The sequence below is a fragment of the Callorhinus ursinus genome, unplaced genomic scaffold, assembly GCF_003265705.2.
Source record: "Callorhinus ursinus isolate GAN/ISIS: 27379988/994484 unplaced genomic scaffold, GSC_fseal_2.0 scaffold4, whole genome shotgun sequence".
Lineage (NCBI taxonomy): Eukaryota > Metazoa > Chordata > Mammalia > Carnivora > Otariidae > Callorhinus > Callorhinus ursinus.
The window spans coordinates 143691967-143719589 of NW_027397066.1; the positions used below are offsets into that span (position 1 = coordinate 143691967).

Here is a 27623-nt window from a genome sequence, read left to right on the forward strand (position 1 = left end):
AATCATAATCTAATCTAATCATAGTCATTTAAAGTTGAATTTCTGACCATCTGGGAGAATTTTTCTACTTCCTAAATAACACCCTTTATTATTCTCCTTGGCTAAAATCTGTTGGTAACAAAGTCTTTCAAGTTTCGTTTGTCTGAAAATGTCTTTTATTTCACCCTCAGACTCAAGGAATATTTTTGTTGTGCCAAGAACTCTAAATTGGCAGTTATTTTCTTTCCACAGCTTAAAGATATCATCCCAATGCAAACCAATGCAGCCACTCTGGAAAACAGTATGGAGGTTCCTCAAAAAGTTAAAAATAGAATACCCTATGACCCAGCAATTTCCCTACTACGTATTTACCCAAAGGATACAAAAATACTGATTCAAAGGGATACATGTACCCAGATGTTGACAGCAGCACTATCAACAATAGCCAAACTATGGAAAGAGCCCAAGTGTCCACTGACTGATGAATGGATAAAGAAGATGTGGTGTATATATAGATACATATGCACATATACACAATGGAATATTATTCATCCATCAAAAAGATTGAAATCTTGCTATTTACAATGACATGGTTGGAGCTAGAGTGTATTATGCTAAGTGAAATATGTCAGTCAGAGAATGACAAATACCATATGATTTCACTCATATGTAGAATTTAAGCAACAAAACAGATGAACATAGGGGAAGGGAAAGAAAAAAAGAGAAAGAAGGAGACTCAACAATAGAGAACAAACTGAGGGTTGATAAAAGGAAGTGGGTGGGGAGCGGGCTGGATGGGTGATGGGTAAGGGACGGGGGACTTGTTATGATGAGCACTGGCTGTTGTATGTAATGGATGAACCACTGAATTCTACTCCTGAAACCAATATTGCACTGTATGTTAACTAACTGGAATTTAAATAAAAATTTAAAAAATAATAATAATAAAGATACCATCCCATTGCCTCTGACTCCACTGTCTCTGCTAAGAAATCAGCTGTTGGTTTAAGTGTAGCTCCTTGGGAAGTGATTGTCTTTTTTTCTCTGGTTGCTTTTAAAATCTCTTAATTTCTGTTCTCATCAGTTTTACAACCATATGTCTAGGTATGCATTTCTTTTCATTTATCCTTGGAGTTTATAGGATTTCTTAAATTTGCAAATAGAGGTTATTTATCAGTTAGAAAGTTCTGAACCATTTTCTATTCAAATATCGCTGTTTTAGTTCTCTCCTACCTTCTAAGATTCCAATTACAAGTGTATCAAAACTACTCCCCACATCCTTATGTCTTTTAACCACTCCTCTATTTTTCATCCTTTTGCTGTGTTTTATTTTGCATATTTTCTTCAACCTATTTTGCTAATTCTGTCTTTGGTTATAACTAATCTGTTGTTAAATCTATCCGCTGAGTTGTTCACTTTGGTTATTGTAATTTCCAGTTCTAGAATTTCCATTTGGTTCTTATTTATACTTTCCAGTTCTCTTGAATTCTTATCTTTTCTTGAAAATAGTAAACATAATTTTAAAGTCTGATTCTAATAACACCAATATATAAAACTTCTATGCATTTTTCTATTCCTCTTGTTTTACTAGGTTTTGCTAATGTTTGGTCCTTCTTCCTCAAGTGTTTATTTTGATTGTCAGACACTGTTTTTGCAAAATTGTTAGTAAAAATAATTCGAGGACTAGGATGTTATATTCTTGTAGAGGGGATTTAAACTTGTTTCTGCCAGATACTTGTGGGACGAGTACTGTGGAGTCACCTTAATCTAATTTCAGGAAATGAGATGATTAGAAGCTGGGCCTCGATTCTCCCTGATCTGGCCCCATAATCTTCACTATCTTATTACCTCCCCAATGCCTCCAAGCAGATTGTTTTTTTTTAATTTAAAGACTTAATTTTTTAGAGCAGTTTTAAGTTCACAACATAACTGAGAGGAAGGTATAGCGATTTCCCATAAGCCCTCTTACCCCCACACATGCATAGTTTCCCCCACTACGAACATCCCCCACCAGTGTGGTACATTTATTACAACTGAGAACCTACATTTACATATCATAATCACCCAGAGTCCATAGTTTATATTATGGTTCACTCTTGGCATTGTACATTTCATAGGTTTGGATAAATATACAAGGACATGTATCTACCGTATCATACAGAGTATTTTTATGGCCTTAAATATCCTTAATGCTCTGCCCATTCATCCTCCCCTACCCTTCACTCTCTGACAACCAATAATCATTTTACTGTCTCTATAGTTTTGCCTTTTCTAGAATGTCATATAGTTGTAACCATGTAGTAAGAAGTAGGCTTTTAAGACTGGATTCTTTCACTTAGTAATATACATTTAAGATTCCTCCATGTCTTTTCATGGCTTGAGAGCCTATTTCTTTTTAGCACTGAATAATATTCTAATGCTTGGATGTACCAGGGTCTATTTTTATCCATTTACCTACTGAAAGACATCTTAGTTGTTCCAAGAAGACCTTTTTATGTTTTAACTTACTTTTCCAATTTTCCTCAGCAGGAGGGTTAACCTAAATTACCTAGTCCACTACCCTGGCCCTGTATTTTATTTAACAAAGCTGTTCCTTTACTGTACCTCCTCAAAGTCTAACCATATATTAACCCATGAATTTGTCTACTATTGCTTTAGTTTCATCCAACAAGATATGTTATTCTCTACTTTTTAAGTCCTTTAAATAGTTTTGACTATTTTACTTTAAAAATACTGAGAAAGAAATACTCAAAGCAAAACAAAACAACACTCAAGTAAAAGATGACACAGAGGGAAGACCAAGTGAAGATGCCCAAAGTCAGCCAAATATAAGCCAAGGAGAGAGGCCCTCAGAAGAAACCAACCCTACTGACACCTTGGTCTTGTATTTCTAGTTTCCAGGACTGTTTGAAACTAAATTTTCATTGTTAAGGAAAACAAAACAAAACAAAAAGGTAAAAGAAAAACAATCTATAATTCTATCACTTCTATTTTTAACTATACAAAGGGCCCCTAGAATAACTATGCTTGCTGTATCATGTTTTATAAAGAGCAAACTACATCTGGAATGGTGGGAATGGGAATAACTATGCTTGCTGTATCATGTTTTATAAAGAGCAAACTACATCTGGAATGGTGGGAATGGGAATAAACCTTTCAATATAAAATTATTAACATTCTGTATTAAAACCAGAAATTAAACAGGCCTAGTACTTTTACAACGAATAAATGATAAAATTTCTCCAAGCAATTTTTGGTTAAATATTATATCCTTTCAAAATATGACTAAAAGTTGGCACTTGACTTTAGGACACTGATCAAAAGGAAATATTAAAAGTTTCAGTTGTTTCAACTGTTTTCTTTGCTGTATAATACAACTGATACACACGAGTGGACTATTAAATACTAAGTGACCCTCAAATCAGAATGTTCTCCTTTGACAGGAGAAATGAAAAAGTTTCATAATAGTGCTTTAGAAAAATCAACTGGTCCAAAATTATTGCATTAATAAGAGTTTCCACCCTTTCTACAAAGCAATGTTTTTGGACTGGAGCAAAAGGTAAATTACATTATGGAAAGGTCCACAACAAGGTCCTCTGTCTCCACCTTTCATTTGGTCTCTATAATCAGAAATTGTCAGGTTACCGTAGCTTTCAACACTTTAAACCATAAATAAAGGCCTAATTCTTAGAAAACAGGCAAATGAATATTTTTAACACTCCTGGTTATATTAATAATAAGGCTCTCCTTCTGAATTGCATATAATCTACATAGAGAAGAATGTTGTCACCAGGTTCTTAACTTTTTTATGTGCTATAATTTTCCATAGGACTGGTCAATATAAATGTGAATTTGATATTATGCACCTTTGTAAATGTCCAAAAAAATTATATAAAAAAATACATGTATTTGTTTTTGCTCCTACTTTTTATATCATGTTCAGTATAATATATACATACTAACACATGTATCTTGATTTGTTTATTTGCAAATAAATTTATATGAAAAATAATGCATTCTCTATGGAAATTAATCAAATGATTGACCTTTTTTAGATATCCAATTTGTCCAAATCTTTAAAATGTGTAAATAAATACATTAAGCAAAATGAATACTAAGGGGATAAATAAAAAGAAATCACACCTAGATACATTATAATCAAACTGCAGAACATGAAGCAGAAAGATAAAACTTTAAAAGAGAAAAAGGTAGAACATCTAACAAAGGATGACAATTAGGCTCAAAACAGATTTCAAAAGAAATTAAGGCCAAAGTTCATGAAAATATCTTTGAAGTGTTTACATAAAATAGCCATCAACCTAGACTTAAAAGAACAAGAGATAAATAAAGACATATTCAGACAGGTAAAAACTAAGAGGATTTATTACCAGTAGAGTTTTACCCACTCGAACTTCTAAAGAACATACTGCAAGAAGGAAAATGACTCTAGAAAGCAAGTCTGAGTGAAAAGAAAGCAAGGAAATAAAATGGTAAAATGAAGGCAAAGCAAAACAATAATAATGTCTAGGGTTAAAAAAAGAGCATGTAGGATAGGAGGGAGGCAACTGGAATTGTGTACTAAGATCCTTGTATTATGGGGAATGGGTTTAAAATCAGGTTTAACTTTAGACTCTGCTAGTTATATATGGACAAGGGGATCACTAAAAGAATAAAAACAGTGTACAACTTCTACGTTACTCAAGAACATACCAGCTACCATAACAAATCACCCAGATTTCACTGGCTTAGCATAGTATTTCTCAAAACAGTCTAATGTTTGGTTGGCAAGTGGTTTTCCCCCACACAGAGATTCAAAGTCTCAGGTTCTTTCCATCCTATGACTCCACCAATCCTTGAGTATCATCATCTTCTGTATCCAGAAACCAGAGGTGAAAAAGCATATGGATGAGGTTCAGGCACTCTTAAAAGTCTTGGCCCCAAAACGGCACACATCACTTCTCTTCAAATTCCATTGGCTAGATCTCAATCACATGGTAATATTTAATAGCAAGGGAGGATGGGAAATGTAGTTAAGTAGTATACTCAAGAATAAGAAGAGGATATTAAGTTTAAGAGCTAGGCTGGGAGTCTTGTTATAGCTTCCAAACCAGAGGTATAGCATAGTGGAATAAGGAAACAAAATTTAACCAACTAAAAAAGGACAATAAAATAGAGAAGAGAAAGTCTAAAAAGTGAGACAAAATATAAGGTAAAATAGTGGTAACATCAAATATATCGCAATCATAATAAATGTAAATCTGCCAGTTAAACACTGGAGATTGTTATAATGCATTTTATTTTTTTAAAAGATTTATTTATTTATTTGAGGGGGGGACAGAGGGAAAGAGAGAATCCCAAGCAGACCCCCTGCTAAGCACAGAGCCCCACACAGGGCTCAATCCCATGACCCTGAGATCATGACCCAAATGGAAATCAAAAGTCAGATGCCCAACCAACTGAGCCACCCAGGCGCCCCTGTTGTAATGCATTTTAAAATAGTAATAAAATCCAGCAATACCAGAGACATATCTAAAACATAAAGACATGAAAGACTGAAAACATGGGAAAATATACCAGGCAAATATTAACCTATATAAATGATGTTAAAATATATTAATATCATTTTTAAAATGAGCTTCAAACAAAACAAAAAAATTAAATAAAGAGAGCATCTACATAATGATAAAAATTTAACAGGAAGGTATAACAATTCTATCTATACACCTATTAAAATAGCCTCAAATATGTATAGAGCAAAATTTAATAAACACAGGAGATATTAATAAACCTATCATGTAGTAGGAGATCCCCAAAAATGTTCAATATAGTGAACACATGCACTGCACCAAATAATCAGAGCACATACTATTTTCACATACCCAGTTTCAAAAAATTTTGTAATTGCTAAGCCACAACAGAAGTGTCAGTGGATTTCCAAGAATAGGTATTATATAGACTACATTCCCAAATCACAAAGCAATTAAGTCAGAAATCAATAATACAAAAATAAATTTAAAATCTCCGTATGTTGGGAAAATTTTCAAACATTTCTAATTAAGCCGTGAGTCAAAGACTGGTAAAGAAATTCACATGTCAAGCTTGACTTGTGAATGAATGAACCACAGCTCACAACAACATGGATGAATAAGAAGCATGACACTGAATGAAAAAAACAAATTGCTACAGCTTATATGTTACTACTTCTTCAAAACTACCTGTCTTTCTGTGGTAAACTACACAACTCCCTTTTTACAAGACAAGTGAATGTTAAACACAAACAAAAGAGGAAAGGGACAGTGAATGAACATATAAATAACCTCTCTGGTATTGGTAATGTTCTGACTCTTAAGTTGGGTGGTAGGTTCACCAGTCTACTTGTAAGCTTCGTAACACACATACCTTACACAGTCTTTCATATGTGTCAAGCTTGACTGATACATTGGCATATAACCTGTGCCCAATTCAACTCTCTCTGTGTTCCTTTTACCATTTTTAAATTCCCTTTCATTGAAAAGAAAGCTCCACTGTTATTCACTAGTTTCCTCCTAATCACAGATTAGGAAAATACTTCAGATCCCAGAATAGATTGGAAAGAAAGAGATTTTGGACCCCAGAGTAATCTGTGGCACTAACTGAAGTAAGTAAATGGACAAGTTTCTAGAGCTTAAGGGGCCAGAACAACTATGAAGTTCCTGTCTAGAATCATCAGTCCTTTCAAAGCAAAATGATGACAATAACAGTAGTCTTCAGGGTGCCCTGGAGCAAGTCAGACACAATATTAGTTAAATAAATAAAAACACTAAAGGATTCCAAACACAAAGAAATTAAGATGATGAGCACTGTCACCACTTCCAATTTTCTTTGACTAAGTTTAAAGTACATGACCAATGTTTTTTAAACAAGCATTTTTTGGAAAGGATTGCATTTCCTGAAACGATGAAATCTGAAATTAAACTTGCTATTGGAAAAATAACACTGATTTTTAACTACACCCCCTCCATCCAACTGCCAGAGTTGGCTTTAACAATTAACAAATACCAGTGCTAACATACTCTACAGGGAATGTGTTGATGCAAAAACCAGGAAACAGTTTATCTCCACTGGGAGTATCTTGAAGAAGGAATTAGAGGAAGCTAGGCAGGGAGGAGTCAGGAAAAAAAAAAAAAAACCAATAATATTTGCTAAACTAAAAACACATATGCACACATGGGAATTATTTTACTTTCAACAAGTTCCAAAAGTAGTAACAATACCAGGGAGAGTTAAAAGAATAATTTAACACTGATGTTTTGGGAATGCTGAGAGGGACTAGGCATTTAGACCTCATGTTGCTAAATTTGTTCATCTAAAACCTGAAAGGCACTGTCGTGACAACAACTTTGCTATTTTTCATCATTCATCTCCTTAGGCAGCTTATTTCTCATTCAAGTTTATAATTCTGTATTCATAATACCATAATCATTTCCATGGTAACTTCCTGTGATGTCACAGAGAAAACACTCCTGGCTTTCCCTGCAGCTCTTCTTTCCCAGTCAGAATCATACATTGATTTTTCTTCTTTCCAATGTAAATAAAACACTAGACTATTAAAAGTTCTGGGAATAAGAACTGAAATTCCATCTATAATCACTACAGAGGCAAGTAGAGAAACCTAGTAGCACAGGATACTGGTTAAAACTACAAGTACCAGCATCCACCTACTTGGATTCATTCTAGGCTCCACTAGTTATGAAATAAGGGTCTTTGGGCACAGTATCTAATGTTCTCAAACTTCAGTTTACACATCTGTAAAACGGGAAAGTACCTCATTCAGTTGTTGTAAGAATTAAATGAGACAATGTAGACAAAACACTTAAGCATAAAACCAAGCAAATGTTAACCTAAAAAAGAAAAGATCTTGAGTTCCCCAGAACCATAACCTCAGGATACAGAATGAAAGAAGAAGTTACTGTTGTAGTCATTCAGCAAATATTTACTGAGTGCCTATTTTGTGCCACACGGTGCCTGAGTGCTGAGATCATAAAGAACAGTGTTTGTACTATGGCCCTAACAAAAACTGTTTCTTTACCCTGCTTCTTCAGTTTAATGCTTACCTCCCTCTGCAGGAGGCTGGTTCCTTGTATAAGATCAACCTCGAAGCTCAGCCCTCTGTTTTCTTTCATGCCCACACATCTAGGCAAATAGAGTACCCATTTAACAACCTCAAACAGTGAGTCTCTGTGTAGATGAAAAATGGGAGTCCAGAGTGGGCAGTAAGTACTATTTCATTTTACCAACTCATCTGAAGGAGGGATGTGGTTCTTTTTAAAGGGTAATTTAAAAATGAATAAGTCTTCATCTTGCAGCCAGCTTATAATTATTACTTGGGTTTAAAGTATAGTGACAATCGTCTGAACCTCTGAAAATACAACGGTAGTAAATACCTACCTTCAAAAACCAAAGTATCAGTTAATTCCAGGCCTGTGTAAGTGCCTATTTCTAAAGAAATAACATAATAATTTTACCTAGCAACTTCATGACAAGCAGAGAAGCAGTTTATGACAAATGAGCTCCTTACATATATACTGTTGTCATCAGATATTTAATCTTGCACCTAAAGATTAATATATTTACCATTAGAAATGCTGACGTGATCTTCAACAAAAGGAACCTTGAAAGACACAATTAGGTGCTTTCTGAGCAGGAAAGAAAAAAAGAGTAAAGAAGGAAGACATAGCATTCTATATCTAGACAGTACTCTAAGTTCTCCTGAACACTATTTGGGCGAGACAGCTCTTAGAAAAAAAGGTCTATAAGTTTGGGGAAATACTGCGCAAGACTGACAATGCACATTAGCATATTAAGGACTCTAAGAAGTTCTGCAGTAAAGAAATCTCATTATATTTAACCAAGCATTTTCTAAAATGATTTAACCAAATACCCCACAGAACACACCTAAAGAAATGTTGTATTTAGTACTTTCCAGTTATGTCACATATTAACATAGTTGCTATATATATAAAGTGCATCAGAGAGTATTAACTCATACTCCCTGAGAAGTACCAGCAACCTGTGATTCTATGAAATCATACATTTAGAAGCACACTGCAGAAGAAAGAACACAGAGCTTGGTGCTAAACTGACAGGGTTTAAAGTCTAGTTGCACCACTAACTAGCTGTGTGATCTTGAACAGTTACTTTTTGCAAAACAGGAATTAAGACTGTTTTTATTCCAAATGTGAAGAAAGTGGCTGGCATAATCTTGGCACTCAGAGGGATTCAAAAGTTACCAGTAATCTCTCTCTCACCCTCATTCTAACTTCTCCTCCCTATTTAAACCCTGAGGAAAAAAGAAACTCAAGGGATAAGTAAAACTTCATGGTAGGCTATTAAATAAGAAGAAGTAAGGCAAAACAAATTCCACACAGAATATGATAAAATAGAGAATTAGTTTCCAATGACTGTAATACTATTCTCCATCTGCTTTTCTAAAGGTCCTGAATACTGTTGTTTCTTTTAATTTTGAGGTGTACAGCTTCTTTTAATCAAACTAATTCAATAAAACTTCTAGCACATAATTTCATAAAATTACTTTATTCCCGGTCAAAGGCTTTATCATCCTCAAAATCAGAACAGCATATTTTTATGTTAATATATTGTCTCTATCCTCCAACAACCCTCAAACCTAAAAATTTCCCAAAGTATACCAAGTTTAAGATTCTACAATGCTAGGAATTCTTAATCTCAGGAAACAAACTGAGGGTTGCTGGAGTGGTGGGGGGTGGGAGGGATTGGGTGGCTGGGTGATAGACATTGGGGAGGGTATGTGCTATGGTGAACGCTGTGAATTGTGCAAGACTGTTGAATCACAGATCTGTACTTCTGAAACAAATAATGCAATATATGTTAAGAAAAAAAAAAGAAGAAGATAGCAGGAGGGGAAGAATGAAGGGGAGTAAGTCGGAGGGGGAGACGGACCACTAGAGACGATGGACTCTGAAAAACAAACTGAGGGGAGAGGGGTGGGGGGATAGGTTAGCCTGGTGATGGGTATTAAAGAGGGCACATTCTGCGTGGAGCACTGGGTGTTATGCACAAACAATGAATCATGGAACACTACATCAAAAACTAATGATGTAATGTATGGTGATTAACATAACAATAAAAATTATTTAAAAAAAGATTCTACAATGCTAAAAACAATTAGAGTGTGAAGATGGGTATTTAATATATACCTAACTGACACAAATAAGACTGAATCTTGCCTACTTATCACAGATAGCAACTTCTCCCCTCTGAAGAGTCCAGGCTCATATTTACCTTGTTTCTGGAATTTGAAGTAATTTTTAATATTAATAAGTCGATGTGCTAATTAAAAGATTTTATAAGAAGGCTGAATTTCCATCCTCTATCTCAATCAGTCATTAGTGAATGAAGGAAAGATAGGAATCGTGTATTAAAATGGAAATTTACTAGCAACGTGGATTACTGCATATGCTGACAGAGTAACAAGGCAGTCAAGAGAAATCGCTTCATTAAATACGTTCTTTATGTTCCAGTAAATCCAGTGTTTTAAAATTTTGACATTTGTTTTGAAACCAGATTCAAATTTAGTACATAGTATTTCTTTGTTGGCAAGAGCTGCGAGAGAAAGCTAATGCCAGTAAGTCTAGCTATTTTACACACACTTTTTGTGTGTTAGGGTATCAGAGGACCTATGAATCAGGTCAAAATTAACACCACATGTATGGCTTTGGTGAAACAGAAATGATTTGTCAGATTTCTTGATGAAAACTAATTTTTATTTTGTAATACCACTGATAAGACAATAAGAAGCACGGCAAAGTCTCCCATGCATTATCTCTTTTATATTACTAATTATGATTTTGTAAAAATAAGATCAAATCACCTAAAAATGCAGGCCAACCTCCAGGCATGTTAAATATAATGCCCTAAACTGAGGGGCATAGTGCAGTATTGAGCATTGGGTTATTTTTAAGCCATGTGATCTTATTAAAGTGTTGACAAATACCTGTCAGAATAATCTTCCAGCATATTTTTTTACTTGGCAGTAACTCTGAGAGGAGTCCTTAACCAGACATAATGATCTCCGTAACTGGACTAATAAATTTCTATCTTTCCCTTTCTTGAAATTTGCCTACATACCGTATAGACACCGAGTGAAATTTTTCTGACTCAAGGAAAGAGAACACCAAGGATATTTAAAATATTTCTTAACAACACACATGCGCGCGCGCGCACACACACACAAACACACAAGCGCGCGTAACTCATATCCTGACTTAAGAAAACAAGCAAACCATGCCCAAAGATGTTCTCAGATCCCCTCTGGCAAAACCGCCTCATTCCAGCTCATTAGGGACATTTACATTTTAACAAGCTAGAATTTGGGGCCTTTTATAATTGGTTCTTCCCCTATCCACCAACACAAGTACAATAAATACATTTTTAAATTAATTTCTTTATTTTTTTTTAAGTTTATTTATTTAAGTAATCTCTACACCCAACCTGGGGCTGGAACTCATGACCCCAAAATCAAGAGTCTCACGTTCCTCTGAGCCAGCCAGGTGCCCCTTAATTAATGTCTTTAAGTGGAATAAACAGCAATGGAATTCTGGAATGCAGCAAACACAGCAAACTAAAAAGCTTACATAGCACCTACAGTCTATCAGATGAGTAATTTCAAGGAACTAAGGACATTGGTTCTAAAGAGCACTCTTGAATATATCAGAACTCTTCAAGAGAACATGCCATTTGCAAAGCTCCACAAAGTTGCTATAAAGCGAAATTATACAGGTATCCCCTACATTCTGAAAGTTCACTTTACACCACTTCGCTTTTACAAAGGACCTACGTTACTACCTGTTTTTGCTAACCAAAAGAAATCCGAGGAAGATTCACTTTTACAAAATGGTAACTGCTTCTTTACTATAAGCCAGCTGGACTTAAAGAAAGGTTTCACAGGAACTCCCTACCTTTGGACAGCAGGGGAAACCTGTACCTGCTCCAGGGAACTTGAAAGAAATCCCAAAAAGATTTTTGCTCTTATGAAAAAAAGGCAGAAAGCGAAAACAAGAATTCATCATTTGTTTTACAACCAGTAGTTATGGAGGCAGCATGTGCCTCGTGCAGCCTGAGGGGTTGTCCCCAAGCTCCTTCCCCTGGAACTACATTTAGCATCTCAGCACCAAGCTCTATAGCTTTGAACATGTCTGTGAGCATCTGTGCTTTATCTCAATTTATTCTGTGCATCCGTTAACAAGATGTGTCCTCAGGTATCAGAAAAGCCTGAGAGAGGTTATTTCTGGGGCCTCGGAATGCTCAAAAACTTTCCCCAGTAAATTAATAGTATTTGCTTCTTCACTTTGCGCCATTTTGGCCTACAAACAGTTTCATAGGAACACTCTACTTTTGGACAATGAAGGAAACCTGTACTGAGAATCTCAGGCTCAAGCTCTTGGGATACCCTGAGAATATCAACAGTCCAATCTTTATAGGGTATGCTGCAGAAGATGCACCAAGCCACAGAAAATATAAGAAAATGACATTTAGTACTGTTGTCATCTTACCAATGGGAAATGAATAAACAAGTTAGGGACAAAGTAAATGGAGCAGTAATCTAAAAAGAAATGAGATCTGCTAACTTCTGGATATTATGCCATCTGCTAAACCAAAATTCTTACATTTTTAAAATAACTCACCACAATATACTAAAGTCATTTAGGATTAGATTCTAGCCTCTGAATCAACTACCCCAGAAAGAACTTTTAAAAAAGCTCAGAGCTCTGTCCATATATGTGGTCAGCTCCACAGTGGTCTTTTGCACTCTTGAAGCTCAGCCCTCCAGCTTCTGGCTGCTGTGAGCTCAGCTGGGAAGATAAACCCAACGGTAGACTGTGGGGGCTAGGCCAGTTCCAGCAGCTCTACCTCTGTGGAGGACACTTGTTTAGAAAGCTCCCTTAACTGCTTGTCTACTGTGTCAAAAAACACCAAGATGCGACAGAGGACAACAGGAGATGGGGTTGTTTATACAGGTGCCACTTTCCAAAGGGCACTCACAGGAGCAACCCTCCCTGCAGGGCTAGACTCAAATCACAGGCCTAATGACAACACCATGGGGTGTCAGTGGGGGTGAGCAGATTCTGCACAAAGAGAGGAGCAGGGTCTGGGCAGGATCCCAAACAAAACCGGGTAAGGATAGCCTCTAGTCTGCTTTGCCAGGTTTTCCTGTCTGCCAGTATACAACAGATAAAAAGAAACATAATAAAATAAAATAATTTTATTTAAACATGTAAAGATTTAGCTCTGCCTTACTTATTTAAGGCCTCCAGTTTTGTTTTGTTTTCCTAAAAGGAAACTACATTCCTTCACTAACCCTCCATCCATATCCCTGCTGTCTGTCCCAAAGTATTAGCAGTTTCTGCCCAGAGTTTAAATGACCTTTGCCCTTCCACCCACTTTATCTTCTATAGGAATTCCATTCATCCTTTTGTTACCCACTGAAACCTATTGTGCTCTCATTTTTTCCTTCTCACTTTTACTTATATTCCTACAGAAACTCTTAATAAAAGAAATAGTTAATCACTAGGTAGGTGAAAGAAAAAGATGAAAAATAAATTTTAATACCATAAAGCTATACTTCTTTTTAGTAAGACACCAAAGTTTCTAAAATATATATATATGTACATATATATGGGTACACACACATCTATTTTGTTATTTAAAAAAAAAAACTTGAACAACTGCTATCAAGCCAAATGTTTCTTTCCTAATGATTTAGTAAATACCTTTTTTTTTTTTTTTTTTTAAGGGTAGCACTAGGATTTATTGAACTGTGCCTTAGTACAGGCACTGGGGCTTGCCCATGGTGCTCTTGATGTATAAAGCCCGGACGTTCTGCCAATTCTTCCTGAGCAAGGACACCAGGAAATTGACGGTTAAGTGGATGTTGTACACAAGCTCATCATCTGTCATCTTCACATGGCCAACAGCCACTGCCAGACAGAGCACCTTCTTCATCTGGAATTTGATGGTGGACTTCACTTCATCCACTTTGGCCACCATGTTTTCATTATGGGAAAGCAAGGAAGGGAACTTGCCAGTCGTATTCAGGCCTGGGCCCAGGATTCGTAGGATCTGCTTGATCAGAGATTCTGAAGCCAGAAAGGCATCATACTTCTTGGCCAACTTCTTGACTAATTTCTTATTCTTGTTGAGTTTCTTCAGCGCCTCAATATCCATGTGGGGAATATCCACTGCCTTGGCCTCATCACAGTGCTACCGATCCCCCAAAACACATATGGAGAACTTGGGGCGGGGAGTGGACTTAAGCCTGCGGTGCCCGAGAAGCATTTGTCCTTCCTAGGGTCATTGTTCTTCAGACTAATCTGCAGCTCCACCGTCTCCAAAAACTTCCGGCTCTTGCGCTGGTTCCCGTGCAGGACTTCCCGCACCGCCTCGTACAGGGTGTCATGGGAGATTTTGCTGCTCATGGTTCTTCGCGCCGCCTTTTTTTTTTTTTTTAAGATTTTCTTTATTTGTCAGAGAGAGACTGCATGTGCACAAGCAGGAGGAGCTGCAGGCAGAGGGAGAGAGAGAAGCAGACTCCCTGCGTGATGTGGGGCTTGATCCCAGTACCTGAGCCAAAGGCAGATGCCTAACGACTGAGCCACCCAGGAGCCCCAGTAAATAACTATTTTCATTCCTATTAAATCAAATACACATAACCTAGGAGACCAGTAAATGACTACTGGCCATCTGAGTTATACCAATTTCACCCTGTCCTAGCACCCCAAGGACAAAAGGAGATGATACAGGGTTTTGAATCAAGCATCATACATCTACCCTGAAGCTGTATCAGGCTTATCAACCTCCTTCATTCAGGTCCCGCTCCTAGTAAGTTGCCCAACATTCATTCCAAGTCATTTGTAACCCAAGGGACAAAGCCAAGAAGTAGGCTGAGAGCCTCAACCATGCATAAATACCCAGACATAAATAAAAATATGAAACTTTTTCTCAAAACTTGAGTTTCTGTGGTTGAAAAATAAGCAAGGGATTGAAAACAAACAGAAATGAGAAAAAAGATGAAAAACACACCAAACAAAATAAAGAGGCAGTTTGTTATAGGAGAGGAGAGTGGTCATTGTCAATTCTTCCTTCAGTTCTCAAATAAGAATCCACTTCATCCAGAAGCTTTCCCTGATTATTTATTTTCACAGGACAATATAAGTAAGAACAAAAGACAAAACACTTATACCTTTAAATTGAAAGTCCCATAAAAAATCTCTAATCAGAGCATCTGGGTAGCTCAGTCATTAAGCGTCTGCCTTCGGCTCAGGTTATGGTCCCAGGGTCCTGGGATCAGGCCCCACATCGGGCTCCCTGCTAGGCAGGAAGCCTGCTTCTCCCTCTCTCACTCCCCCTGCTTGTGTTCCCTCTCTCACTGTGTCTCTGTCAAATAAATAAATAAAATCTTAAAAAAAAAGTCTCTAATCTAACGTCCATTAGTGAACAAAGCTTGGTATTTTGACCCCCTCTTTAAGGAACTAAATCCAAGATCACCATGCTGCAACCATTCACTGGAAAACTCAGAATAAGCAGGTTATCTCATTAGCACGGTCTACTGTGAATGAGGAGTTAGGTCAAACTGTTCTTAGTGAGTTCCTTCAATTTGAATGAAGGCCTTGTGCACTTAGTACAGTATTTTTCATAAAGGGGGAAAGCTCCACAATTAAAGCCTAGATAACAAATGTATGTGTGTTGGTGGATGAAAGCATTCATAAGTTTTATGTCCATGTGTATCAGGGAATTGTCAGATGTCAATGAAGCTGGCACAAAATCGTGCTGCTGCTGCCATTCCAAGTTGCCATCTAGATGGACACCACTCCTGAGTCCACTCTCAGAGAGAGGGCTTCTCAAAGTGATATTAACTTATGATCTGTTTTATACCCTAACACCATGTACATCTTGTACATATTGTATAAGTATTTAATTTTTGGAGGCCCTAATGTAAATACTATTGTGTTTTTAATTTTGAATTCCACTTGTACAGTGCTGGTATATAGGAAAGCAATTGATTTTTGTATATTAAGCTTATAGCCTACATCCTTGCTATAATTGCTTATTAGTTCTAGGAGTTCTTTATCAATTCTTTGGGATTTTCTAAATAGACAATCATGTCATCTAGTGAACAAAGACATTTTCATTACTTCCTTCCCAATCTGTATACATTCTACTTCCTTTTCTTGTCTTATTGCATTAGCTAGGATTTCCAGTATAGTTGAAAAGGAGCTGTGAGAGGAGATATCCTTGCCTTGTACCTGATCTTACTGGGAAAGCCTCCAGTTTCTCACCATTAAGTATAATGTTAGCCATAGGGTTTTTGTAGATGTTAACAAGTTGAGGAAGTTCCTAGTTTAATGAGAGTTTTATACTGAACGGGCCTTGGATTTTGTCAAATGTTCTTTCTGCATATACTGATAGTCATGTTACTTTTTTCCTTAAGCTTGTTGATGTGATGGATTACATTAACTCATTTTTGAATGTTGAACCAGACAGACTTGCATACCTAGGAAAAAATCCCACTTGGTCATGGCATATAATTCTTTTTATACATTGTTGGATTCAATTTGCTAATATTTTGTTGAGGATGTTTGCATCTATGCTCATTAGAGATATTAGTCTATAGTTTTCTTCTCTTATAATGTCTTTTTTTAAAAAAGATTTTATTTATTTATTTATTTGAGAGAGAGAATGAGAGAGAGAGAGAGAGCACATGAGAGGAGGGAGGGTCAGAGGGAGAAGCAGACTCCCTGCTGAGCAGGGAGCCCAATGCAGGACTTGATCCTGGAACTCCAGGATCATGACCTGAGCCGAAGGCAGTCGCTTAACCAACTGAGCCACCCAGGCGCCCTCTTATAATGTCTTTATCTGATTTTGGTATTAGGGTAATCCTGGCCTCCTAGAATGAGTTAGAAAGGATCTCCTCTATTTCTCTTCTTAAAGAGAACGTGGAGAATTGATATAATTTTTCCTAAATGGTTGGTAGAATTTATCAGTGAACCCATTTGAGCCTGGTGCTTTCTGTTTTGGAAGGTTATTAATTATTGATTCAATTTCTTTAATAGATTTAGCCTTATTTAGATTTCCTAATTACATTTGTCTATTATGAAAGTTGCATTTTATTTCTCTCAGAAACATAAAATTCACAGATTTATTATCTATCAATATGTGGCATACTTGTTTTCTAAAAGTCAAGTAATGTAGTATATGTCGTATTTATTAGCTATATGTCTAATTCATTATTTCTAAGGCAGGCAAATAATAGAGAATCTTTAAAAGTCCATATTCTATAAAAGGTTCAGGAAAATTTAAAATTATAATGTTTAAAATTAAGACATTTAACCATTTAAAAAATTATTTCAGCATTTATCTTCATGATTCCCGAATTAAAAAATACCCAGGTATTTCTCATTGTTTCCTACCAGTATTTGAAATATTTTATTTTTTAGGTAAAGTTTCCTGTGACTGCCCTTACACAGTCTGCTGTTATTGTGAGTGTAAATAAGATCTATGCAATGACGACTATGAAGTATAAAAATGTCTGTTCAGAAACAAGAAATGCTTTCTCCTCATGTTTTTATCAAAAACTCATGTTAGGGGCGCCTGGGTGGTTCAGCCGGTTGGGTATCCAACTCTTGGTTTAGGCTCCGGTCATGGTCTTGGGGTCGTGAGATCTAAGCTCCAGTCATGGTCTTGGGGTTGTGAGATCCAGCCCCAGACTGGGCTCTGCATTCAGCAGAGAGTCTGCTTCTCTCCCTCTCCCTCTGCCCCTCCCCCGGCTCACACACACACTCTCTCTCAAACGGATAAATCTTTAAAAAGGGGGGGGGGTGCCTGGGTGGCTCAGTCATTAAGCATCTGCCTTCGGCTCAGGTCATGGTCCCAGGGTCCTGGAATCAAGCCCCGCACTGGGCTCCCTGCTCAGCGGGAAGCCTGCTTCTCCCTCTCCCGCTCCCCCTGCCTGTGTTTCCTCTCTCCCTGTGTCTCTTTTTTAAAATCTAAAAAAAAAAAAAAACCCAAATTACACTCTAATATTTAGAAATAGCTCATGAGGGAAATTCATTTGAAAATTATATCTACATGGGCAAAACAGTGTAACTGCCTACTTATTCCAAGCAAAAATTCTATCCTCTAGATAAACACACACACACACACACGCATAAACTATATATAACAATTAATTCCTTAGGTGTATTTAACTATTTAAAGGAGTTAACAGTAAACTGAGTCAAGTTAGGAATAAAGTTTAAAAAATATTAGAATAAAAAGTAAATAAAAACCATGCTGGCACACTGCCACCATGAAAAGAAGCTAGACTACCCTGAGAGACTATGCAAAGAGAGAAAGGCCAAAGCAGCATCTGCTGAGGGTGCAGCCATCTTGGATGTTCCAGCCCCTGTCAGGTAACCCCAGCAGATAGCATAGGAACAGAACAACTGCACGGTTAAGCCTAACCAATCTAAGAATTATAATAATAAATTGTTGTTTTAAGACATCAGATTTGGGTGCCTGGGTGGCTCAGTTGGTTAAGCAGACTGCCTTCGGCTCAGGTCATGATCCTGGAGTCCCAGGATCGAGTCCCGCATCGGGCTCCCTGCTCAGCAGGGAGTCTGCTTCTCCCTCTGACCCTCCCCCCTCTCATGTGCTCTCTCTCTCATTCTCTCTCTTTCAAATAAATAAATATATCTTTATAAAAAAAAGACATCAGATTTAGTGACGATTTGTTATACAGCAATAAATAGCAACACAGAAACATAGGAAAATATCTTCATAACTTGATTTAATACAGATTTCTTAAATATGTAGTCAAATTTATTAATGGGAATTATTCTTCCAACCCTTTTGTATTATCCATTAATTGCTAACTCAATAATTATTTCTAGAAAGCTGGCTAATAGTTTTCAGTATTTTCCTGCTATTTACATTTTTGGTAAACGAAATTCATTTGGTGTTTCATTTTTCAATGTTACATGTTATGATAAAGTAAAGTCCCATTTAGTACCGTGTAGAGTAGACTTCCAATGGTTTTCAATAAAAAAGCCTACTTTAGAATTTAAAATCTGCCTGTATTGTTTCTTACAATAGTCAGGCAAGGCTTGGTTAACCACTATGAGTAGGGCAGGCTGGACAGGACCAAGGCAAGTAAAGGCAGTTGTAGGAAGAACAGAACCTGGGAGAAAGTCTAGAAGCCAGCAGGCAAAACACCAAAGCCAACAGCTGGGCAACAGAGAAATGATCCAACAAAGCTGCTGCCATTAGGAATATTTTGTCTTTTGAAGATTTATTTATTTATTTGAGAGAGAGTGCACACATGCGAGTGGGGGAGGGTAAGAGGGAGAGAATCCTCAAGCAGACTCCACGCTGAGCTTAGAGCGGGACACAGGGCTCAACCCCAGGACCCCGAAATCATGATCTCAGCCGAAATCAAAGGCCAGCCGCTTAACCAACTGAGCCACCCAGGCACTCCATCAGGAATGTTTCTTACCAGGTGGTGAATCAGAGAAACAGGAAATCAGGGTAGGTGGCTAACAAAATCAGACAAATTCAGTCAGCAAAAAGGCCCAGGATATTTGTCCAGAGCTCAGTGGTAGTTGAAAGGGGAAGAAGTACTAGCGACAAAAAGGCAAAGCCCAAACCTGGAGGGCTTACTAAACCAGGGGTTGGAGACAAAGGATAAAGCCACAAGATCACAGTGAGATGAACATTAGGTGCAACTTGATGGTGAGGAATAAAACACCAGCCTGGTCATGGGGACAGGGTATAGGGAGTTATTATTTCATGTGTAGAGTTTCAGCTGGGGAAGAGAAGAAGCTATGTAGACAGATATACAACAGTATAAATGTACTTAATGCCATAAAACTGTATACTTTAAAATAGTCAATTTTATGTTATACATATTTTACTACAATAAAAAGAAAATTTTCAAAAATGTGGGAAAAATGTTTTCTAGCATCACTGATCAAAAATATTCTAGCATCACTGATCAAAAATATTCGGTCTCCCTAAAAAACTTTTTAGGGAAAAAAATTTCCCTAAAAAACTTCCTATGATCCTCTAAATCACCACTGTACAAAGAATAGTCTATAGATTGAACTTCCAACAAGAAATTACAGCTAACTCTTGAACATGGGAAATAAGGTAGTGACCCCCGTGCAGGTGAAAATCTGCATTAACCTTTTGACTCCCCAGAAACTTAACTATTTATAGCCTACTCTTGACCAGCTTCCTTACCAATAATGTAAATGGTTAACTAACACATATTTTGTATGTTATACATATTATATGCTGTATTTTTACAATAAAGTAAGCTAGAGAAAAAAATGCTAATAAGAAAATCATAAGGAAGAGAAAATACATTTACAGTGCTGTATTGTATTTATTTTTTAAAAATTCACATATAAGTGGACCTGCACAGTTCAAACCCACGTTGCTTAAAGGTCAAATATAATTCAAATGTGAATGCATTTATTCATAGCAAGAATAAGCAGGAGACAGGGTTTGCATGAGAATCAAGTTTAATACAGCCATGTTTAACTGTGTAAATACACAAACATACATATATACATATACACACACATTTAGGGGGCATATACTTTATTATCTAAAATATTTAAGTAATATATTTGACCCTCCCCCCATAAAAGTCTCTGGCCTGAACTGAAACTCCTTTTACCCATTTCCTTGGAGCTGGGACCAGGAGCCTGGGTATGGGGGATTAGCCACTCAACACAGAGAGGAAAGGCTGCACAGCAAGGACCAAAAGGGAACACCACCACCCATGACATAAAATGCAGATAAAGTCAGTCATGTATTGTTAATTTAAGAATCAGAGCCACATTCACTGCCTAGTTATAGCTGGCTGAAGCTAACACTGAAATGAATTTGTAGGTCTGCAAAGTAGGTAGTGTTGTGCCTAAAAACTATATGAATTAATTAATTTCTGGAAGGAAGCTTCTATGAATAAAAAATGTTAAGTAAAGGTCATCTAGAAGTAAAATATTGCTTCAGGTAATTAGGCGTTCTTGCAAGGTACTTTAAAAACACTGTAATTTATATTATTTGGAAGTTGGACTTTTGACAGATCCACCCTCTAAAATATAGCCACTGAACACAGAAGCATGATTACCCCATCCAAATACAACTTATCATAAAGCCTCTATACTCAAACTCTTTAATAACCCTTCCTTACGTAACAGAGACTTCACAGTAACCTAGTTGTCTGATTTCTCAGCTCAGAAAAAATTAGAAGGAATAGCTGACAGATGCAAGCCTAACAACATGGAAGAGGTGATAACTGACAGCCTGACCTCTACAAAAGACAAAGAAACAGACTCTGGACTGTGTTGAGTCACAGTTCAACAAGAAGTGTAACAGTAATCCTAAACCCTCAGGGAAGGGTTAATCTAAACCGTGTAGCCTTTGTTCAGCCGATGTAGGGAGCCCTTGACGTATGGAAGGAAAGATTTAATAAAAATTACAAGAAAAGAAAAGGAGTTCTGGTATCTCACATAATAAACCTCAGTTAGATTAAATACTCATCCCTGAGAACACCTTATTTCCTAACCAATGTCAAATAAAGGAGCCACTGCCTTATTTTCAAGTTTTTCTTCCTAAAAGAAACTATTTCAATGTTACCAAAGATTGTCTGCTAAAAAAAACTAATGTACTCTCCTCCGAAATCCCTTACCAAATATTTGAAGGATGTGTATGAGGGGCAGCTTGTGTTTGTTCTTCTTTGTCTTCTGTTTTCTGTTTCCTTTAGGCCTATTTGCAGGCAAAGGGCCAGGAAACCGTTGCTGTGATTACTCAAAAGAGCCCAACTCAAGAACACTGCTCATGAATTCTTGATGGTGGAACCAGGGGTCTACAAACTTTTAAGGTGAGACTATTTCTTCATTTGTTGTACCCCTCTACCATTTTTCCTTATCAAGCAATCATCAGAATCAATTGTTTACTTGTCATTCCGTGTAAAATCATTTTATTCACTTATATGTTATGCTTCTTATTCCCAGATTTGTACTTTGTCTTGGCTGACTAAAATGATCCTTGAATAGACAGTTTGTTATTAACAATCAACACCCATGCAATCAATTCAAGTTAGCCTGTGTAATCTAACTTAGGGGAAAGACAGAAGGGAGGAAAGAAGAAAAGAGAAAGGAGAAACTTTTGGTTTATGCTTCACAGAAATACTAAAATTACTTCAAATCAGCCAAAGTGAATCATCTGTCTACCAGCATGCCTCCTATTGCATATGGCCTATTTATAACTAAGAGAAAAGTAACTAATGCAGGAAATAGTTTTGTGTTATAAACTGCATAATTTTATTGTTTTAATAATGAAATTAAGACTGACATAATTTGCTTTCTTTCCTATGAACTTCTTATAATTATAACTGGAAGAGAAACATCAAGTGGTGTCCACAGCTAGCTGACTATTCACATGAAGACTGATGAAGAATATATTTCATTTTAAATACATGTCATTTCACAAGTTCTATGATTAAATATTTACACTAGCTTTCCTCAGTCAAAAATAAATGAACCGAATGAACTTCTGTTTGATCCTCTCTTCCACAGGATAAATTTCCCTTTCTCTAGTACTTTTAGAGAGCGTATTTTGGCAAGGGTGTGTTGAGGAGTGGGGCAGATGTTGGGATGGGGAACACTTGCTTTGTTCCAAGAGCAGCCATATTCTGGCCTTTGGCAATTTTAGCAATCTGCAGTCCTGCCCACCTTCCGGAAGCCTGGGCACCTGGGCACCCAGCTCCAGGGGGATTAGCTTTCACTACACTGGACTCCTCAATCAAACAACTGACCCACAACGCCCTAGAGTTCACCATCTTGCAACACAAAGCTTGAATATACGAACAACCTCCTATTATTTATTGGTAAGTAATGCACAGAGAAACTTGAAATTACATGAAAATGAAATCCGGAGTGAGAATCTACAAATCCATACATTTTATGAGGTTAGTATTTTAATTTTCAAGAACAAAGTCATTGCAGAGGTTTTGATTATTGTTAAAATTAATGGGACTGAAGGTCAGTCACAGGTAAAATTTGTCTTAAAGGCAGAAGTTTGGCAAATAATTCTGGTTCAGTTAAAAGTACTTTGAACATCACGTGTCAAAATAGTTTGAACACAACTTAAATTTAATACCAAAAGGTCTCAAGTAGTTAATCAGAAATGAGAGGCACACACTACATTTTATACTGTTTTCAGTTTGCTGACACAACATCATTCTGTGCTCTCTAGTGAGCAAGAGTAATCCTCAATGGCATTAAGATGAGAGGCTGAGCATGAAACCACAGGCAAGTCAAGTAATGATTTTATTCTTTTTGTCATTTCTCTTTCAAGTGGAAGATTCCTAACACTCTCTGCTTCTGACAATGTTTATAAACAGAACTCTGAGAAGCATCTGAAATGCAAAAATACCAGGTCTTTCCTACAAAGTGTGATAGACAGTCAGCCAGCTGAGTCTCCATCCTGCAGACACAGATTTGGAAGCACTTTTAAGAACTAGTTTCCACAAAAATAAAACTCAAAAATTGACCAAATTGCTACTTTGATCTCCATCAAAGAAAAACAATATATAACTTAAGATTTACCATAATCAGCTATACTAACAACTCTGTTCTGGGAAAATTTAGAAAACATGAACACTGGAAGAACAGGGTTCAATCGGATACATGCATTAGGCTAAAACCTTTGCCATGGTAGCATGTCATTTTAACAGATACTCTACTCCTTGTAACATACCTTATAATCTACAATTAAAGGCAGTCTCTTTTATGGCTTATAATAAAAGAATGTAGCTGTCAGATTCAAGATGACACAACCCTTCATCTCTTACTCCCTAAAATTTCCCATGAATTTTAAAATTCTTCTTTCACTTAATATCTACAGTTCTGATAGCCTTTTTGAGAGGGATCCTAAGTCTCTGAGAGTGAACTGCTAAATTAAAGCATAACCCTAGTGCTTAGTGGGTGAACAGAGTTCAGTAACAGAGCTACATAATTCATCCTTCTAAAAGTAAGCCTTCCAGGGCGCCTGGGTGGCTCAGTCGGTTGAGCATCCGACTCTTGATTTTGGCTCAGATCATGATCTCAGGGTGGGATCAAGCCCCTTGTCGGGCTCCATGCTCAGTGGGGAGTCTGCTTCTCTCCTCCCTCTGCCGCTCCCCCCACTCTCACTCTCAATAAATCTTTAAAAAAAAAAATAAAGTAAGCATTCTCCCCTCATCCAATGAAAAAATACTACTAATTTTTCCTTGTAATATTATCAAGTGTGGAGGTCTACTATGTGATAATAATACATATTCAATCCATTTGCTTGTTTTTTTAAAGGTTGACTTATTTTCTTCCCATGGCAAAACATACTATACTGCAAAATCAGCAATGTTGCAATTAATAATTTATAAATCATTGGCTGTTCTGTACATTTTGACACCTTCCTAACAGGGATTTAAGATAATAGACTTTAAATTAACCACATTGCTAGATAAATACCATAACAAAATAATAACAAACATAAAAGTGGAATTGTAATCTGAGGACACATTTCAGTCAGTTTATTGCTTCCCTTGTTAATCTTTCACCTTCTAAAATGCATTTTATAACTAAAAGTGAGAAAGAACTCACATTAACAACTCTCTACTTTGTGACACTTAACTTTTATAGAACATGTTTATTCCCCATACTCTGTCCTGCTCCCTACCATACCTCTAATACAGGAGTTCAGCTGAGAAAATTTTGCCTCTGAGCGGACTACGAAGCCTGTGTGGACAGCATCCCAATACCCTGTGAGTTTCTGTCTGAGAGGTGCAGTGTCATGCCTCACGCGGTTTGCCCAGCTGCAGCTCTTCACAAAGATGAAGCACACACAATACTGCCTCCACTTTTCTTCCCAAGTGGTGTCAGTCCTCCAACATGCAGACTCCCTTATGGCATTGCTCCAGGGCTGTCCAGGCATAAAATGTCAAGGGAGGCCCTTTCTCCCAGGCAGACACAAAAGGACACCTATTCAACTGACGGATAACAGACACCCATTGCAAGGTGCTGTGCTCAGCACACAGGGAGTGTAGGTTGAAATGGACACTGAGTGTGGACAAGCAAGGGATACAGAAACATAAACAGGTAACAGAAGTCAGCACACATCATTAGAGCGATAAAACTCTATTAGAATTCTGAGGAGCTGGCAAGATCAGAGAAGGGACCATGAAAGAGATGACAGATGAAAAAGACCCTCCAAAGGATGGGTAGGAATCGGAGATGCAAATAAAATACACTCTAAATAGGTGAGCAAAGAGGAGACACCACAGCATGAGGCTGGCAAGTGTATAATATCTGCTCATTCTGTCAATTTGTATCTCAAACTTATTCTACTCCATATCCTAAAGTGATTCATATCTAAAAATCACTCTGTCCACAAATGTTTACTGAACATTACACAGTCACGGGCACTATTCCAGGTGCTGAGGATGCACTGTGAATAAGACTGCTCTCATGGACCTTACTTTCCAGTGGAGGAGATGAACAAACAGATCCACAAATAATATAAAAGTCAGTGTCAGATAGTGATAAGTATAAAGAAGAAAAATAAATCAGGGTGAGGGCACAGTGACTTAGGGGGATTTCTATGAGGGTCATCAATGAGGTGGTATGTGAGCAAAGACCTGAATCAAGTGAGAAAATAAATGATTCAAATAGAGGAAAGATGTAGGGAAAGCATGTGCAAAGGCCCTGAGGCAGAACACTTTGGCATTATCTAAGACTAGCAAGGAGACCCGTGTGTCTAAAGTAGAATAAGTGAAGCAGAGAAGAGGTAGGAAATACTTCTGGAAAGGTAAGTGAGGTGAGAATGAGTATTTCTCAATAAGAGCACTATTGTCCTTTGGGACAGGATAATGTGATCTTGTTTCCGTTCAGCATCATGGTCCTTGAGGCACCAAATACCAACAGCACCATCCTTGTAACAATAGAAGAAACCATCACTTATTTCTAAACACTCCTACAGGTGACAAAAAGGGAGCAGTATCTCCCACTGAGAACCACTGAGTCAGATCCTACGTGGCTCTGTTGTCATAAATAGTTGATATGATTTTGTTGAGTGTAAGTGAGAAGCCACTAGAGAGTTGGGAACATAGGAAATAGCATGTTGTCTCTTTTTATAGAGCTATGATTTGAATTTCAAGTTGAAAAGATGTCTTTGTCTACTGTATAAAAAAGTGAGTCTAGGAGACCAAAGTAGCTCCATGGTAACCAGGTACAAGACTACTACAGTCATCCAGGAGATTATGACAGCTTGGACTGGGGTCATTATCGTGGAGATGCCGAAAAGTAGCAAGATCAGGGGCACTTTGTTGACACCGGAATCTGCCTGATGTGGCTTCACCCAGTTGAAGCAGAATACTGAAGAGGGGAAGTCAAAGATGAGGTTGAAGTGGGAAACTGAGACGAGATCACTGAGACCTAGAGAGCTAGCCCAAGATACGCAGTCTCATTCTGTAGGCAACAGAGTGCCAAAGAAGTGCTCCATGCTTTCCACAGAGTAATCCAATAGCAGTGTACAGACTAAATGGGAAAAGGAGAAACTGAAAAGAAGGAGACCAGTCAGAGAGTGAGGCCAGCTCCAGCAGCCTTAGGGGTAAAGGGAGCAGGCTCTGCACTGGTGAATCCAAAAGACATCACAGAGACAAAGGCAGTGATAGTTAATGACTGGCTGACCCTCAGATTTCACTCTGGGTGACAGAGGGATGACAGGGCCATGAATAAAGCTGGGCATGATGGAGAGAGAGGAGAGGGTTTCAGAAGAAAAGGAATTATGTCCAGCATCAGCTTCAGATATATTGGGTTTGAGTGCTAACCAACCTCACAAGTAGGAAAGTCAGGTGACTATGTGGGACCAGAGCTCAAGCACCAGTTAGGACTGGAGATCACTATTTGGAAGTCATCAGCAAGATGGTGACCACTAAAGTCACAAGTCTGAAACAGCACCACCACCAGAGAGAAGGTCGGCAGAGGAAACCGTGGGTACAGAATGTGGTGATAAGAGAAAAGCAAGATGCGGTTTCAAGAACGCAGCTGTGTACAACAAGGTCGAATGCACGGATGTAAAGGGGGGATAAAGACTGAGAAAAAGCCAAAGGGTTTTGTGACGAACAAGAGTCAGGAACTGCCAAGAGTGCAGTTTCGTCGAGAGAGAGAGAAAGTGACTGCAAAGTGCTAACGAAAGTGAGTCAGTCTAGGAAACACAGATGAGAGTACACTATTTGTCAAGGTGTGGTTATAAAAGGAAGGACATGAGGGGTGGCACCTTGAGCAGGGTTGAGAGGAGACTGTGTGAGTGCACGTGTGTGTATGTGTCTTAGAATTAAGTTAAGGAACTTAAAGAGAAGAATTCCAGTGCAAAGGGAGAGACTAAAATTGCAGGATGACCATCTACTAAGGAACAAGATAACAGAAGTGGGCAGAGAGGCAGCCTCGGAGAGGAGAAGGGACAGTTCTTCCTCGGCAAACAGGGGAAAACAGTCAGGCCTGTGACCCATGGTGGCCGCCACGTTGCTGACAGCCCCTCTGCATGTA

At 37.7% G+C, this 27623-nt stretch overlaps 1 protein-coding gene, 1 long non-coding RNA gene and 1 pseudogene across 4 annotated transcripts in view; 1 reads left to right on the forward strand and 2 right to left on the reverse strand.

Annotated features, from left to right (window-relative positions):
* Positions 1 to 27623, reverse strand: part of SH3RF1 (SH3 domain containing ring finger 1) — a 176767-nt gene that overhangs the window by 108015 nt on the left and 41129 nt on the right. The gene's annotated exons all lie outside the window — the stretch shown is intronic.
* LOC112826215 (uncharacterized) lies at positions 8066 to 22744 on the forward strand. The gene is made up of 3 exons (XR_012378072.1): positions 8066 to 8231; positions 21803 to 21919; positions 22440 to 22744. It is a non-coding gene; the product is annotated as an uncharacterized lncRNA (long non-coding RNA).
* Positions 13782 to 14480, reverse strand: LOC112826214 (large ribosomal subunit protein uL1 pseudogene; annotated as a pseudogene).